This window comes from Oryctolagus cuniculus, chromosome 4, assembly GCF_051225735.1.
Source record: "Oryctolagus cuniculus isolate XC-2025 breed Fujian yellow rabbit chromosome 4, ASM5122573v1, whole genome shotgun sequence".
In the NCBI taxonomy this organism is placed as follows: Eukaryota; Metazoa; Chordata; class Mammalia; order Lagomorpha; family Leporidae; genus Oryctolagus; species Oryctolagus cuniculus.
Window position 1 is genome coordinate 85,174,346 of NC_142870.1, and position 15,898 is coordinate 85,190,243.

General features: G+C 53.5%; 1 long non-coding RNA gene across 2 annotated transcripts; it reads left to right on the forward strand.

Annotated features, from left to right (window-relative positions):
- The first annotated feature begins 5,125 nt into the window (after positions 1 to 5,125).
- Positions 5,126 to 10,020, forward strand: LOC149127030 (uncharacterized). 2 transcript variants are annotated; one of them, XR_016232105.1, is made up of 3 exons: positions 5,126 to 5,315; positions 7,765 to 7,907; positions 9,772 to 10,020. It is a non-coding gene; the product is annotated as an uncharacterized LOC149127030 (long non-coding RNA). The 2 variants fall into 2 exon arrangements; XR_016232104.1 differs by lacking the exon at positions 5,126 to 5,315 and having other exon boundaries at positions 7,490 to 7,907.
- Positions 10,021 to 15,898: the final 5,878 nt, after the last annotated feature.

Here is a 15,898-nt window from a genome sequence, read left to right on the forward strand (position 1 = left end):
ACAGGTTGTTTGAAAATATAATTAGGTATCCTTTAGCTTGTAGTCTCTCTCTCTCTCTCTCTCTCACACACACACGCACACACATACACACACACACTGAGTGGCCCCTGGTGACGGACACTTTCTTGGTGTTTCACTGTTGCCAAGAGTTTGTTATGGGACGAGACCCAAGAAGTCAAGCAATAAAGAGGCCTCTCACATCCAAATGGTATAGAACACTGGATCTACACTGCATTTCAAAGGAGAACAAACCTGACAACATAAAAATACTTCTGTACAGAGAGGAAATTATCAGAGGGAATAATAAGAGGCAGAAACAAACCCTGAATGCCTCCACTGCTTGACTACGCTTGTTCCAGGGCGTATTTTGGGAAATATTTTGGGAAATCAAACAGCATTCTTTTCATGTCTTTCATAAGCAAGTGTGGGGTCTGGGTTTTCATCGGGTTGTGTCAAGGCAGCAGGGCGGAAGGCTGGAGGGAGGGTCTCGAAGGCCTTGGTTTGGAACCTCGATGGGCAGTGGGAGCCAGCGATAGTTTTGAAGAGGACAGGGGAGAAGGCAGGAGCTCTGCTGGGGCAGGATACAGCGGTCATCTGGAGGGGGAAGAAAGGAGGAAGTAGACCCATTTCGAGGGTGGAGCAATAGCTGAGCTGTGAGACGCGGGAGGCACTGCAGGCAGACGTGGTGGCACTGAGACGCGATTATCTAAGCGCTAGGTGGGTGGTGAGGTAAGAGGAGGAATGGAAGCCCTGGGCCATCTGCAGGGATGATGATCACTGGCCAGAGAGGCAGCCGCTGGGCACAGGTGTCAGCTGAGCACCTGAAATGCAGCTGATCCACATTTCTAAACTGAGATGTGCTGCAAGAGGATCTGAAAAAGTTTGTGGAAAATTGAATTAAAAGATCATTTTATTTTAGGTTGAAAAAATCTGAAATCCATTCATAGTTTGTTCATAATGTACATTTTCCACAAACTTTTTGGAGACCCCTTGTACAAGCCTATTTCAAGACTTACTACCAGAAAATGAATGTAAACATCCCATTAATATTTTTGTATGTGGGTTACGTGTCAAAATAATACTATTTTGTATACACTGGGTTAAATAAAATATATTAAAATTAACGGTTTCTTTTACTTAAAAAAAAAAAAAAAGTGGCATCTGGGGCTGGTGCTGTGGTGCAGCAGATTAAAGCCCTGGCCTGAAGCACAGGCATCCCATATGGGCAGCAGTTCTAGTCCCGGTTGCTCCTCTTCCAGTCCAGCTCTCTGCTGTGGCCTGGGAGGGCAGTGGAGGATGGCCCAAGTGCTTGGGCCCTGCACCCGTGTGGGAGACCTGGAAAAAGCTCCTTGTTCCTGGCTTCAGATTGGCGCAGCTGCAGCCATTGTGTTTATCTGGGGAGTGAACCAGCAGATGGAAGACTCTCTCTCTCTCTGTCTCTACCTCTCTGTGTAACTCTGTCTTTCAAATAAATAAAATAAATCTTTAAAAAAGTGGCACCTAGATCATATAAAAGCACACAATTTCTTTTTAAAGATTTATTTATTTATTTGAAAGGCAGTTACAGAGAGAGAGGAATAGACACAGGGAGATCTTCCGTTCAACGGTTCACTCCCCAAATGGCTGCTATGGCAGGGACTGGGCTGGCTGAATCTAGGATCCAGGAGCTTCACCCGGGTCTCCCATGTGGATACAGAGGCCCAAACACTTGTGCCATCCTCTGCTGCTTTCCTGGACATTAGCAGGGCTCTCGATCAAAAGTGGAGCAGTCGGAACTTGAACCAGCACTGGCATCCTAGGCAGTGGCTCAGCTGCTGTGCTACAGCACCCGCCCCTCACACTTGACTGCTTTTGGCAGCGAGGCTACAGAGCCCCCTAGGATCTGGCCTCTGCTGCCTCCCTTTCTGCACCCCCCCCCGGGGGGGGGGGACGACATGCCCTTTGATCTCCACATTCAGGGCTCACTGGTGTTTCTGCCCCCCTAGCTCATCCAGCTTTTCATTGCCCCTGGCGTGCCCTCTGCCTGCAAGGTTTTCGCCCCAGGGCCTCACTCCCATGGATCCTCCCTCCATTCAGCGGCATGGGACTCCGATGTCTTCTCAGGAGGACCTCCGTGCCCACCCCTCCCCCAGGAACACTCTCAGCCACTGCTCTATTGTATTTTCTACAGGGCGTGTCATCAGGATTCCAAGTGCAAGGCTACAAGTCTAGCTCCTCAGAGGACAACTTAAGCTCCAAGGAGGAGCTGCTCTGTCTTTTTCAGCTTTGTGCCTCCAGTGCCTAGCACAGCATGCGGCATGCATTAACAGGTGCAGAGGCCACACCTGATGGAAGAATGGAGACAGTGAGGAGCAGCAAGGGGCCTGGAGGGGGTCTCCATGCTGTGTAGGCAATCATTCACAAACACAGTGGCTTGAAAACTGAAACCAGCCCACACCCCGTCTGGACCTAGGGAACAAAAACACATCTTACCAACGGCATTAACACAACTTTCTGTCTCCATTAGGGTGACTTTATTCTTCCAGAATCTTCCTGCCTAGGTAAGTGGTTTGATCCTCCAATAAAGGAATTTCATGTCAACTCTTTGGTTGAGAACATCAACAGAGAGTTTCTGCTCTAATATTTTCTGAATCTACCATCTCAAAACCTCACTACCGGAGTAGGCATTTGGCCTCGCGGTTAAGATGCCTGCTTCCAGACACCAGGCCTTGATTCCTGGCTCTGGCTCCTGACTCCAGCTTCCTGCCAGTGCAGACCCTGGGAGGCAGTGGCGATGGCTCAGGTCATTTGGGTTCCCGCCACCGACATGGGAGGCCTGGACTGAGTTCCCTGCTGTTGATATTAGCCCGGTCCAGTCCCAACTGTTGCAGGCATTTAGGGGCTGAACCAATAGACAGGAGCACGCTCTCCTCGTAAATGAATCATTTTTTCTTTCAGATCAAGGCTGGAGTGTGGTGCAGTGGTTAAGGCACTACCTCAGGCACTCACATCCCATTCAGGTGCCTGCTTCGAGTTCTGCCTCTGCTGCTGATGCAGCATCAGAAGCTGGCAAGCAGTAAATGATGGCTCAAGAACCTGAGTCCCTGACGCCCATGCAGGAGTCCCACATTGATTCTGGGCTCCTGACTTCAGCCTGGCCCAGTCCCAGCTTTTGCTGGCTTTTAGGGGAGTGAAACAACAGCTGGACGACTTTCTCTCTCTGACCTTCTGTCTTTATCTCTCTTTCAAATAAAGACATAAATGCATAGAGAAACCTTTCGTTGTGTTGTTTCCACCAATGTCCTTGTGCTACAAGGTGATTCTTGCCCGATTCTAATCAAGCCCCCATCTTGAAAGACTGCCTTGAATCCGCAGCGAGTGTTAGTACATTCTGAACTTCCTTCCTGCCCCCAGGAGACACTACCCAGGCTTTATCAGGTGGCGCTCTCTCCCTTACTGCCATCACCAACAAACTCAGTTGGCTTTCATCAATAGGTGTTAGGGAGCCAGCTTTGGTCAGGCTAAAGCAACAGCACTTTATTATCTCCCAGCATCCTGCAGGTTGACCGGGCTCAGCTGCGCGGCACTCACACTCCACTGGGCAGTGGCTGTGCAGCGGTCATCTTGGGACTCCAGCAGCTGCCGCCCCCCAAGATGGCTACCTCACATGTGGGGTTCCTGCGCAGTGATGGCCGTAAGGCTGGGCTCAGCAGGAGTGCTGGGGTGGCTGGGCCTCTGTCTCCATGTGGCTGCTCGGTGTGGGCTCTCCGTTAGTGGAGCCGACTTCTTAGCTGGTGGCTCAGGGCTCCCCAGTGTGCAAAAGCAGAACTCCTGGCTTCCTGGAGGCTTGGGCCTGGCACGGGCACTGTGTCTCTTCTGTCCCTTCAATCCGTGAAAGCAATCATGCCAGCATCCAGGGAAGAAGACAGCTCTAGCTCTGGACGGGTGGGGACCGAGAGGACGATAATTTTTTTTTTAAGATTTATTTATTTACTTGAGAGAGTGAGAGAGAGAGAGAGAGAGAGAGAGAGAGAATCTTCCATCCACTGCTTCACTCCCCAAATGGCCGTAACGGCAGGAGCCGGGCTGAGCTGAAGCTCAGGAAGCCAGGAGCTTCTTTTGGGTCCCCCACTTGGGTGCAGGGGCCCAAGAACTTGGGCCACCTTCCACTGCTTTCCCAGGCACATTAGCAGGGAGCTGGATTGGAAGTGGAGCAGCCAGGTCTCAAACAGGCCCCCATATGGGATGAAGGCATTGCAGGCGCTGGTTTTACCTGCTATGCCACAATGCCAGTCCCATGCTTCCATCTTAATCCACCAGAAAGCTTATTTCAGAGTCTTGGGCAAGTGTAGTCATTGTGATCAGGGAAGATGGTGGAACCAGATGGAGGTCACGCAGGCCCCAGGATAGCCTTCTGCTAAGCGCGCAGGCAGAAATTCTGGGGCTAACTCAAAACCTGTTGCATGAGCCAAAGAACTAATCAGGGCCCTCTGAGTTGCCACAGCATGTAAGGCAGGCCCTGGGTGGAAACTAGGAGTGTGCAGGGAAAATCAGAACATTGTCCCTCTGGGCCGGTCTAGCAGCAGGGGACTCGAAAAAGATGCTCAGGACTCAGGAAGAGAGGACGTAGACGATGACCCAAACTGTAGCCACTATCGGCAGAGCTGGCATTGAGGAGAGGTGAATACTCAGATTTTATTATTTTTTTTAAGATTGATTTATTTGAAAGGCAGAGTTAGCGGGAGAGACACAAAGAGAGAGCAATATCATCCATCTGCTGGTTTACTCTACAAATGGCCACAGCAATGGGGTTGGGCCAGGTGGAAGCCAGGAGCCTAGAACTCCGGCTGGGTCTCCCGCATGGATGGCAGGGGCCCAAGGACTTGGATCATCTTCCGCACATTAGTGGGGAGTGGCTGGAACTTGAACCAGCGCTCATACGGGATGCCGGTGTTGCAGCTCCACGACGCCAGCTACAGACTCAGTTTTTGAAATGTTTGCATTTTTGATATGCAAGTAGCAGGACTGCTTTATGGAGTAAGTGGAAAATGAAGAAAAGGAAGATCAATCAGCCATACTGTCCTTCCCTAACACTGCAGAGTACTTCTCCCTGGTCTCACCGGGTACTGGTAGGGTGCTGGGGAAACTGGGCTGGCCTCTGCTGACTCACAGGTAGTGGAGTGGGCCTCCAGCACATTGCAAAGGGACCTGGCTGGAGAGACACACACTGAGTCATCAAACCAGAGTGGCCCAGCCCGGAAGCCGCTTGGAAGCTGGGTCTCAGTGGCGCCCTGGTAACACCAGCGGAAGCACCGGGGTCTGGAAGGTGCCAGGAGGTAAGAATGGGAGGGAGGGAGGTGAGAAAGAATGGAGCAAAAGCAAAGACGAAGGTGGCGTTGGGGCATGGGGTAGCAGGAGGCTTAGTAGGGTTGTCTGTTTGCCTACTGTGTCCCAGGCATTCTGTTAGGTCCTGACAATGTAGTGTGACCGTGAAGGCAGTGCCGAGGCCACGTGACTAGGAGTGGATGGTAGCCTGGCGCAGAGTGAGAGCACCGTGACCTGAAGTTCAGGGGGAGCCGGCTCAGGCAAGGAGGCCAAGCTGCACCTGCTGGCTAAGTATCAGCCAAGCGGGCTGGCGAGGGCAGGCTGCAGATGGTGGGGAGGGGACTGGGGTGCAGATGACAGGAAACACAAAACTGAGAGGCCTGGAAAAAAAAATCCCTGAAGCAGAAGAAGATGGAGAGGGGAGGTCTGGAGTCCCAAGCTGTAACTCTGGCTTGCCCTAAGCTCCATCTCCTGGACTGCTGACGGCACTCCCCCTCTGAAATTCTGTGCAACCACTAGAGTTCTGAAAGGCTTCTGCCGTCGTCCCTGCAGCCCCTGTGGGTCCCTGCCCACCACCATGCGCCAAGCAGAAGCTCACAGGATGTTCAAAGGAGGGAACAAGTGGATGCAAAGCCAGCTAACATCGGACACATTTTCATGCTAACAAAGGGACCAAAGTCGCTTCTTACTTGGATAGCTACAGTGCTCTGCACACCATAGAGGAGAGTTTAGTTCTGTGGTCGTGAAAACAGCAGCAAATGACATGGGTCCTTCCGCGGTCCTGAGCCCCCTCCACCTCCCAGCATGGCTGCAGCCAACATTTTCCGCCTTTACTCATAGGTCTTTCACAAGCAGATCCGGTGTTTTTGTTTTATCAGCTTTGTTCTGCTGGCCTCCTAGGCTTCAGCAGTCACCTTCTCAGTGAGCCCTTCCCTGTCCATTCCTTCTAAGTAAGACCCCACCCCTGCCCCAGCCCCCTTGAACAGCCTCCTACGTCAGCTCCTGCATGGTACCTGCCGTGAGTAGGCATTGTCTCCTTTGTTTTCTTCCCCATGGGGGAATGTGGGCTTTGAGGCAAGGCCTTGCCTGTCTTGGTCATTGCAGAAACTCTGGTGCCTGAAACGGTCCCCAGTACAGAGCAGAGGCCGCCCCGGCTCCTGGTGAGGGAATGAGCAGCTAGCACCTGCTGGGCGCTGTCCTGTGGGCCAGCGACCCACCGGGGCCCCGATGCCTTTCACGTCAGGCCCTGCACCTGAGCTGCAGGAGACTTGCCACCGCAGCCTCTTCCGAAAGAGCACCTCAGGTGACACAGGCTCATTTTGACCTGGCACGCAACGGGAGCACAGAACCCATCGGTCCCGGGCAGCAAGAAAAGATCCGCACCGATTTGCTCTGGGAAGTCGGCGAGCCTGTTGTGCCTAGGAACACTTTGCTGACAGATTGCAGAGGTCTTGTCCCCGACAGCCCCGCTGCACTTTCCTCTCTGGAATCACCCGGGGCGCCTCTGTGTGCTCTCGGCCGCTGCTTGCTCGGGGTCACAGCATGGCCCAGTCCCCTGTGAATGGACAACTCCTCTTCAAACTGGCTTCACAAAGAGGGCTTCAAAGTCTGACACTTTTTGGTGATTCTTAAAGTTTATGACTTATTTTCCCATTCTCTCTGCATCATTTTTGATTCTGAAAAACTTGTGCTCGTTCATTTATCCTGAAGATTGTCCAGCTTGATGCTTCCTGAATGATCCCTGCAGGCCCGCTCCTGCAGCCATGCATCGTGTCTGCCTCCCAAACTTGCAGAGGCTGGGGAGGGAGCGAGAGAAAGTCTCTGCTCTCCGACTGCAGCAGTGCCGTGTCAGTCACCCCAGGAAGAGGGCAAAGGCCCCGTGGGCTTCCCCATGTAGGCAGATGGAGCCACATCTTACGAGACATGCAACACAGGATGTCTCTGAGGAACGTCCAGCACAGGGACACACACACGTGAAGGGACAGAAGCCGGGGAGCATGTGGAGGGCTCGGGCACTGAAGCAGCCTTAAGTGCGGGTGGAACGAGGGCCGGCTCGGGCCTGCTTATAGGCAATGGGGCAACGGAGTAGGAAGGAGTGCATTACGCCAGTTTCTCTGGCATGAAAGCAACAGGGTTTCTTGGGAAGTTTCCTGCCAGAGCCTCGGCTGTTTGCGCTGGAGTAGGGCCAAGGCATTGCAGGGAGGGCAAGATCAAAGTCGAGATCAGACCGCGGGAGACGAAAGCCCAAACCTCAAAACTCCTGCATGAGGCGGTGACAGGGAGGGTTGAGACTGGCCAGAGGGAAGGCTGATGAGAGCTGCAGGAGGGAGACAGGGCTGGATTTTAGCAGGACATACTGAGCCTTGCAGGGACGGGGGCCGGGTGGCCAAGCGAGCCTGTGCTGGGAACTCAGGAAAGAATTCTGGATTGAAGATGCCAGGCTGGCCGGTCCTCTTCCAGTAGATACCCGACAACGCCATAGGCAGCTGAGCGGCAGGAGGGGAAAGACACAGAGAGAAGGCAGAAGGCGGGGACACCATGCGGGAGCCTGAGAAGTGGCCAGAGAGCACGGAAGGACTCAAAAGCAAGAGATGCCACTGCAGGTAAGGAAGAAAGGAATTCGAAAGGTGGAGCTTGAGCACCGGGGAAACCTCACAGGTGTTGACAGAGGAAAGGGTACAAAGGTGATCCTGTGTTTGTTCACTGACTTGTCCCAGCAGGAGCACTTAGGGGAGAGCAAGCACACAGGGGGCCCGGCTGTGAGCATGCAGCAAGGGAGAAGCCAAGTGGTGTCACGTGACCAAGACGCGGGTGTTCCGGTGGCAGGGAGGAGAGAGGCTGCAGGTGGCTCTTAAACACTATGGAGAAATTAGTGCGCTTACGTACCGGGGGAGCGGGGCTGCACACCAGGTAAGGGATGTTCACAACTCAAGCACAAGAACAGGCGCTCTTTGGGCCACAACCCTGAGGAAGGGTAAGAGGGTGGGTTGCAGAGCACAGTCCCTAACAGGACGGGAGGGAGCCAGGTGACAAGGAGCTCATGCGGAGAAGGGGAAAGAGCAGGAGAGCGGATGGCGCCCATGTATAGGCAATTGCCCCATTGCCTATACATTGCTCATCTGGAAGGAGGAGAACTGGTTTGACAAAACCATGGGGAGGCAGAGAGTGTGTCCTCTCTGTGCAGCCCAGAGCCGTGCTCCTGAGATCCTGGGAACCAAGCTCCCCCGACACTGTGCCCATGCTCAGTCATCGATCCAGCAGCCCCCAAGAGAAGGCGGGACCAAGAGGGGGCTCCTTAAAAACAGAACAAGCATCTTGAGGGGTCAGTGGAAGAGCTGAGGAGACGCTCACCAGACGGGGGGAGTTTGTGTGCTTCTCAGGAGGACTTGGCTTTTCATAAACTATGCAAATTCAGCCCAACATTTAATTAGAAACTGATTGCTATGCCTTGAAACAATTGCTTGAAATCAGATTTCCATTTTTGAACCAGTTTTTTGTCATTATAACAGAATAACTGAGATTGGGTGATTTTTTAAGGTAAGAGGTTCCTTTAGCTGATGCTTCTGCAGACTGGAAGGTCCAGGTTGGGCAGGTGCATTTGTCTGGTTCTGGTGAGGGCCTCATGTTGTTCTATACATGGAGAGAAGGAAGAAGGCAATCGGATGCCTGCAGAAGAGAATAAAGCAGGCCAGACTCCCCAGAAGCTAACCCATTGCTCTAAGAAATGCATTGATCACTCGTGGAAGCCCCACCCCATGCCCAACACCTCCCACCACTGCCACAACGGCAATCACATTTCAACATGGCTTTCAAACCATAGCGTTGTGTGTTGTGTGTGTGTGCGCAAATATGACCATAGCTTAAGCCTTTGAAACAGGAGTTGTGCAAATATTTGAGGCAAGAACATTTGAAGTTGTCTTGTTTTGATTTGCTCCCAGCATCAAACTGTCTCAATCATGAATCTTCCTTGGACGGATACTCTGTTTAGCACTACACATGAAATCTGAAGGGGACCACACTAAAGCAGTTCAGTGCCTTCTAGACAGTTACACATGAGGGACCCCCAAATGCGCCGGAAAACACAGATTAGGAAATAATATATTATGAAATGATGCCCAGACTACAAAAGGTTTTGAGCCAAAATGAGCTTGCCTTCTCTCCCCCACCCTTTCCTCTGCTCCTAACTTCAAAACAAGAGAACAAAAACAAAATGAACACAAATGAATCTGTGGTTTTACAGATTTTTTAGAGGCTTGTTCTCCCTTGAAAAGCATTAGTGGCCAAATCCACTTATTTAATGAATTAATACTAATGATCAATTACAACAATAATGTATCTGAGTCCATTTATATAAAAATAATCGTATGGAGGGCTGGCGCAGTGGCATAGTGAGTGAAGTCGCCACCTGCAGTGCTGGCATCCCATATGGGCACCGGTTCTAGTCCTGGCTGCTCCACTTCCATCCAGCTCTCTGCTATGGCCTGGGAAAGCAATAGAAGATGGCCCAAGTCCTTGGGCCTCTGCACTTGCATGAGAAACCTGGAGGAACTCCTGGCTCCTGGCTTTGGATCTGCCCAGCTCCGACTACTGTGGCCATTTGGGGAGTGAACCAGCAGAAGGAAGACCTCTTTATCTCTGCCTCTCTCTCCTCTCTTTCTTTTTCTCTGCCTCTCTGTAACTCTGATTTTCAAATAAATAAATAAATATTAAAAAAAATAATCGTATGGGTCATAATTGCAGAGCAAAACACTGGCCAGAACTGCCCTCTCTCCTCAAGGGCATTTGTTCTCCACAAATCTGGCGTGTGGGACCCCTTCTTTCAGGCTGTGAATCCTGTCCCTGGGTATTCACTGAGGTAAAGAAATGCCTCAAGCACTTTCACACGTACCTGTCAGGAGGAGGGAAGAATGATGCAGAAAGCCTATTGCTCTGGAAGCTAACAAAGCTGATTCACTGGGCTGCATGTGCTCTCTCCTGGCCCTGTTAAGGACTAAGATTCCTGTTCTACCCTTCGATGCCTCAGGGGCAGATTTGATAACCACACAGCTTCAGAGCAAAGCTGATGGGAGAGACACTATAGCGCAGAACACATGAAGTGTGGGGTTGTGTTTGTCAATCTCTCTAGTTTTTTTCCAGGCTGGAGTTGTTTCTAAACTGGATTTATACACTTCAGGTCTCTCTCATTGATGGCGAAATCAGAAAAGTCAGCTGTATATGAAAACAGGTTCTACGTGTGAAAACCGAAATATTTAGAAAAGAAAGAGTGCTGCTTAGCCAATATGACTGTGGTTGGTGATACTTACAGTTCCAAGGGAAAAATGCATTGATACCTGCTTGAGTGAGGGCCAACTGGAATGGAAGCATACCAGACAGAGCAAGAACAGCTACAGTAAAGCTTCATTATTCACTTAGATTCCAGTTATTTACTTGGGCTGTAATTATGGCACCTCTTATTCTTATTATAGAGAAAGATTTATAGTATAAATGAGTTTGCCAGGGCCAGGTTTAACCGCTTAAAAGAATACGTTGTTCGAGGGCCTTTAACGCATCAGTTTTATGAAAGCAAGTGCTTATGCAAACGCTGAATTCAGACACACAACGAGTATTTGCTAAGTTTCTGCCTTTTCACTGGCTATTTAAGATTCAGATTTCCCACTATTTCACTGACATTCTTGTTTAACCAGACTGGCTCAGTAAATTTACTCTAGTCAGTAAATACACTAGTGGAAAAGTCTAGCCAGTTGGGGAAAGAGGTTTCCTAAACGGCCACAGTTCTGATAACCAACAGATCACATCCTCTCCTCAGAAGAAAGGGAGCCAATGAGCAGGGCAGGAGCAGGTGGGCGGGGGCGGGGGGGGGCGCCGAGGGGGAAGGGCTGGCATTTGCACCTCTTGCTGCTCTGATGCAAGCAAAGGCTGGCGGCGCAGAGGCAGACGTGTGGGCAAGTCTGCCTCAGGTGCCCCGCAGCAGGCACGATTCTCACCAGCACACAAGTCTGCAAGAATCCACTGTGTGTTCTTTCCCCAAAAAGATGTATGTATTTGAACAGCAGAGTGACACAGAGACCTCTCTGGTTCATTCCCCAAATGTCCACAACAGCCTAACGCTGGGCCAGCCTGAAGCCAGGAACCAGGAACTCCATCTGGGTCTCCTACATAGAGGGCAGGGACCCCAACACTTGGGCCATCATCAGTTGCCTTCCCAAGTGGAAGTGGAGCTGCTGGGCCTTGAACCGGCACTCCAATACTGGATGCCAGCATGCTAAGTGGCAGCTTCCTCCACTATGCCATGAGGCCAGCCCCAAGCCTATTTTCTTATGAGAGAGGACGATGGTACCCATCCTTTAGGTCTCAGTTTCCACATGTTTAACTGTACAGGAAAACAGAGCCTCCCAGGCCCTTCATTAAAAGTTCTGAAATCTGGGGCCGGCACTGTGGTATAGCAGGTAAAGGCCAGCATCCCATATGGGCACCTTTTTGAGTTCTGGCTGCTCCATTTCGAGTCCAGCTCCCTGCTAATGCACCTGGGAAAGCAGCAGAAGATGGCCCAAGTGCTTGGGCCCCTGTACCCATGTGGGAGACCCAGAGGTTCCTGGTTCCTGGCTTCAGATCATCCCAGCTCTGGCTGTTGTGGCCATTTGAGGAGGGAACCAGCAGATGGAAGACCTTGCTCTCTCTCTCTCTGCCTCTCCTTCTTTCTCTGTGTAACTCTGCCTTTCAAATAAATAAATACATCTTAAAAGAAATAAAGAACGTTCTGAAGTCTTACAGGGCACATGACAAACTGTGAAGGCCCAGAGAAGCCGGCCAAGGACAGGGACTCACAGACTGCGGGCTTGGAAGGGCTTCAGAGACTCCCTGCTCCTGCGCCTGTCGCTCCTGCTGGTGAGGCAGCTGAAGCCCCAGAGACTAGTGAAACCAGAATCCCGATTTCCGGGCTCCCAGTCCAGTTCATTGACCACCTGGAGGTGACTGTGTTCTTTTAGAAGCTGTTCGTATGGCCAAATGACTCATCTCGAAACTACGCACTAGACAATAACGTCTCAGATGAAATGCTGGTTGCTCACCATGTCAGCAATTTCTCTGATCACAGCAATTGATCATGACTTGGGGGGACACACAACCTTTGTTTGCCACACCACCGTGTGCTCCTCCTCTTCCATGGCACGCCACACAGCGTCATTTTGTCTTGCATACCTTGCCTTGCTCAGCACATAGGGAGCCTCAGAACGACAGAGGTCACGCCTCTCTTTTTCCTTTATTCCCATGCTGTCTGCTTTTGGAGGTGTCAAATGAACCCGAGACATTCAGAAGCCACTGGAAGAAGTCCTGGTCCTTTCACGTGCGGCCGAGGCCAGGGGTGGCTCTTTGGCCTGGTGGACAACCCCCTCCTGTGGCTGGGTAGGGGTCCCCGCAGCTGCCACCTCACGGCAAGTGCCTGCAAAGCAGTCCCACACCCTGCCTCTCAGCGAGCCTGCAGTTGCAAATAAGACAGGCAGGGTCACAAAACAGAGTCACAGAAAAGTTAAGGAAGTGGTCTTGGGCTGCAACACCCAGCCACCTGAATCCAGATCAAACCTCTGGCTACACCACAGCAAGCCCAGGACCAGAGCAGGTGGCAGCCCAACCTGCAAGCCAGTTGCAGGGTATTTGAAAAATTTAAACCCAGCCACCAGGGTGGGATTCTTGGGGTTTCCCCCAAGCTGGAACCTCCATCCAAATTTATCGGCCCTGCGAGATCCCTCACCGACTTATTCCCACTTCTTATTGAACCCATCTGTGACCCCTGGTTTTAAGGCCCCCTCCCTGAAAAACGCCCCTGATTCCCTCTCAAATCAGAACTCATCTCTGTGCTGGTGCCCTTTGTTTAAACTTGGGTCTTGGCACTCAGCACACGCAGCCAGGGATGAGTCACATTTGTGTGTTTGTCTATCTTCCTGGCTTCACAGGGAGCTCTGTGCGCAAGAGGCGGTGTCGCAATCAGCGCGGGCTCCCTCGCACCTGCTGCGGCCTTGCCGCGCACTTAGTAGGCGCTCAGGATCCTCAGATGCGAGCTGCCTGCGGGCTTCGGGGACCCCCAGGTCCTTGTTTCGAGTGCGACTTTGCGGGCCCGCCCCTGCCTGCCCACCGCTGCCCCGGCCTGGCCCCGCGCCCGGCAGTGCTCAGCGCGCCGCCAGGGCCTCCGGTGCCCTGCCACTGGCCCCGGCCCAGTTTCCCCGGCTTCTAAATGCGGCCCGGAGCTACCGGGGGAACTGGAAAAACACTGGCAGGCGGCCCCACCCCCGGGCTCGGCGGGGCCGGGCGGCCGCGTTTCTGCGGCTTGGGCCTGCTGCTTGGGAGGCGCTGGGGCCCGGGGCGGGGAAGCGCGGGCGGCGGCCTGCCTGTCAGCGGGCGCGGGCGCGGGCTCGTGTGTCAGCCGCTCCCTCCCCCGCGCCCGCCGCCGCCCGCGCGCCCGCCCGCCCGCCCGCCGGGCCTCCAGGCCTCCCGCCGCCGCCGCGCCCGCTCCCCCCGCGGCCTGGCAGGCTGCCGGCTGCACAGGCGGGGGTTCGCGCCGTTCTCACGACCTCTCAGGTTGCCTGAGCTCATCTGGGAGCTATTCATTTCCTGCCAGAAAGCAGCCGGGCCTGCTAAGCAAGCCACCTTGGCCGCGGGGCCGCCGGGGCCGGCCCGGCGTGGCCGCCCCGGCCCGCTCCCAACCCTGGCCGCGGGCCCCGGCGGCCTCCCCGGAGCCCCCGAGCCGCCCCGGCGGGCGCGCGGCGGGGGCAGCTCGGCCGCCCATCTGGTAGCACTTAGGAGCCCGGGAGGAAGCTAGCAGCGGGCTGTTACCGGCCACGGGGTGTGGGAATAGTTAACTGACTTTAATGACAGGTTTCCCGGGACGGTGGTGACGATGAGGAGGTCCAGTGAAACCTCTGGGTCGCTCCCCGGTCCACAAACACGTGGGGTGGGGTGGGGGCCAAGCCTCTCGGAGTCGCGCCTGTGCACAGTTTGCAGAAGGCTCGAGTCTGGACCGCACAGAGCTCTGCCCCAGCCCCCCAGTTGGGCGTCTTTCCCGCTCCGGATGCTGCCTGAGACGACAGGGAGCCTGGGGGGTGGGGGAGCGGGCGCGAGGGGGGGTCTCCGACGAGGGGCTGAGGCGCGCGGCCTCCGAGGCCCGCGGGCTGCATCCGGACCCGGAGCTTGGAGCTCTGCCTTATCTCTCCGAGAGATCAGCACTGCTGGGGGCCGGGGAGAGGGGCTGCCGGGTGTGCCCAGAGGCTGTATAATTAGACCAGGCCCGAGGGACCTCCTGGGAGACACGATGGATGTCTCCTCTGAAGCTTGGCCTCTTCCCCAGCTCCCTAGGCCAGCCAGCCAGGGGGCAGGAGGTACGGTCTCAGAAACAGATCCAGCCCTTGTATGGAATGGAAACGGCCCAGGGATGGGGAAATGACTTATCCAAGGTGACACAAGGTGACTTTAGTGGCACAGCCGGGGCAGAACCAGAAGATCCGACTCCACCCTCCTTCCCGTTCCACAGAGAAATAGAGGCTGTGTCTACTGGGCCCTGCCCAAATTGCAGGGGGGAAAGAAGAGGTTTTCAACCCCCTGTTTATTTTCGAAAGAACCAATGCTGACTTATTTTCCTTGCATTTATTAGCCCTTCCCAGGCAGATACTGGGTGTGCTTTTTGGGGTATCGATGCAAATGCACTTTTTCAGTGGCTGCCCTTCGCATAAGGAAAGACAAAGTTAACTGAGTCGATATCGAGATGGCACAGGGTTTTTCTTCTTTTTCCTGTGAATTTTAAAGGACATCACTGTGAAGGAGTTGTGCAAAAATGAGACCATGCCATCTATTTTTTCTATCAGGACAGAACACCCAGAGGACAGGCGTCCACGGAGCATTTGGGTTTGGGATGGGTCCCTGAATGGAGCGATTGTTATGATGTTTGTGTTTAAATGAGAGGGAAAAGGTGGAAAAGTGATATGATAAAGAAGGGTGTGTGTGTGTGTGTGTTTGGCGGAGGGAGTGTTGGACACCTTTCATGTACACAAAATCAGGCGAGTGGCAGCCAACTGCAAAAAAAAGTGGCTTTCAGACCTCTCCCTCTAGGGCCCAAGCTGGGGCCCAAGGTGTCTGGGGGCAGGGGGGAGCGGACTGCCGCTGTGTGCCCGATGGTTCCTGCGACAGAGCCGCCCGACGCTTGTTCTGCGCGCCGGCCTGTGGGAAAGGCCAGCGCCGGGCGGAGGAGAGGGGAAAGCTTTTGAAACAAGACAGAAAATCGTTGGCTTTATCTTTGTTAGGGAAGCTTCAAAGATTGATCTCTCCCGCCTCATCCTCCTCCCAGAAGCCGCTCTCCGAGAAGGGGGCGGAGGGGGTTGGGGGGGAGGTGAGAGAGGCCGGCGGGTGGGGGAGGAGGGCGCGCCCGCCAGAGCCGCAGCGCAGGCTGATGTGTCTGGTCTCGCAGGACTCGTGGTTCTCATTTCCCCAACACCTGGATGCAGTCAAACACCTGGCCAAATCTGACAAAATCTGACAAGCCTTTGTGATGGGATTTGGAAGAAATTCCCTGCAGATCCTGGCACAGTTTAAAGCTGTCCGCTTTGAGTTA